The sequence below is a fragment of the Lucilia cuprina genome, chromosome 2 (genome assembly GCF_022045245.1).
Source record: "Lucilia cuprina isolate Lc7/37 chromosome 2, ASM2204524v1, whole genome shotgun sequence".
Taxonomy (NCBI): domain Eukaryota; kingdom Metazoa; phylum Arthropoda; class Insecta; order Diptera; family Calliphoridae; genus Lucilia; species Lucilia cuprina.
The window spans coordinates 9924303-9926487 of record NC_060950.1 but is presented as its reverse complement, the minus strand read 5'-3'; positions in this window follow the sequence as shown (position 1 = coordinate 9926487).

The following is a 2185-nucleotide window of genomic DNA, read 5'->3' as shown; positions in this document are numbered from 1 at the left end:
AAAAAAATTATATATTTCGGCAAACTGTTGAAAAGAACAACAGTATCAAATAACAAGTTTGATATAAACGAAAATTTATTTTTTTGTGTGTTTAAACATAAAAACATTTTAAAAACTACAATTGTGGATAAATGCCATCTTTGTTGGATTATGCTGATGTAACAACATATTTGCATAATTTATAATTGAGCACAGTAAAACAGTAGTGATATTAAGGAAATATTAAAATTAAATTTTGAAAACAATTTTTTGAAACTGTAGCTAACTTAATAATGTCTTTCACAGAATAAAAGTGGAATAATAACCAACACAATATGTTATACTAATCAACTAATCTTTAGAGTAATCCTTTAGTTAAAAATATTTTACATTTTATTCCCCTTTAATCATTGATTTTATTGAAAATTATATTCCAAAACAAAAGACAAAACAATAAAACATGTTGTTTAGTTAATGTGTTCACAATAATATTTACAATGTGTTTTTTGTTTTTTCTTAAATTGCAACAAAATATTTGAGTTATACACCCAACAAAACATTAACAAATTATTGAGAGAAGAAACCAAAAACATACCTCCAAAGCTTCAAACCCAAAATAATTCTTTAGTAAACCAAGCAACAAACTCCCTTGTGTTCCAAGCCACACAAATACAAAAAGGCCACAGTTAAAATCCAAAAATAAAACAAAAACCTTACAGGAAAAACAACATAAGAAAGAAACATACATTTTAACAGAAGCATCATAAGACATCAGTAACATTTCCGCCTGCTGTGCCAAACTTATCCAAATCAATTTATAAATCAGCTCAACAGCACCAGCAACAACAGCAACAACTTCAAAAAAAGCAAGAAATAAAACAAAACGTATTAAAATCCCAAATAATAAAGAAACAAAATAACAGAAACAACAAACGCTTTAAGGTCAACAATATCAACACCACATAACTTTTTTTTCCTGCAAGTGGTCTTTTTTGGTGGTACGAGTACAGGAATCAATTTTTAAGCAGAAGCAGCACAAAATTTGGAAATATTTGTATATGGAAAGAAACTAAACAATTTATACTAAATGTAGAAAAAAAATATTTCATAAACTTCTTTGTAGGAGACCCAAATGTTTGAACTCCAACCACCAACTAAAGAAATTCAAACAAAACAAACCCATCGACAGGGAACGACGACATACTTGTTATAGCTGCTGCTGCTGCAGCCGCTGCAAATGTTGAAGACGCTGATGATGTGGACTACGACGACGACAACAACACAACATAAACATGATGAGCAATTTATTGTGTCAAACTCAATTATATTCGTGTGATATTTTTTTAGACCTCATACCAAATTTTTTAAAAGTAAATTTTTGCATCGGTTCCCTTTCGTCTTGATCCCTTTAAGGATCTATGTTTATAATAAGGTATATTAGATGGTTAAGAAAGTAAGATCCCTTATTAGTTACCTCGAACTACTATATATAGACTATACTATACATCTTTTTATCGGACTCTAGACCAGCCTACAGACGTGACAATACTTCGGAGTGCCATTCAATTTCCGGTCAATAGGCTAGAATATAAACTAGACTATAGACTAGAATATAGATATACCTAAACTATAGACTAGAATAAACCTAGACTATAGACCAAAGATACCAGCCGAAACGGCTTAAATCGGCGGCGGCTGGCCGCGGTAACATTATTCAAGTCCCACCGCCGCCATCTTCTTTCGGCACAAAAGCTAAGCCGGCTTAAATGTAGCCGCTGATAAAGATTGGAATCACACATGTATTTCGGAAAATAAATTCACCAATTTGAACGGAGTTGCCACTATTTTAAATTATTATTGCAAATGTTGCCACACAATATTGTGCTAATATTAAAATTGTGAAAACGACTATATTTTTTTTAATTTGTCTGTAGAAAAAATTTATATAGAGATAGGTTTCTATATAACAGACTATTATACATAGATTTTTCAATATAATAAACGCTTATAAGGTCAATTTCTGAAGAAAAGGTTAAATTGAGCCGACTATTTAGCCGCCGCCGATATTTTCTCTAATAAGCCGCTGACCTAAAATGGTTACGCTGCAGCCGTCGATCAGTTTGCATCGGCTTGTACCTCTGCTCTAGACTAGACTATAGACTAGACTATAGACTAGACTATAGACTAGACTATAGACTAGACTATA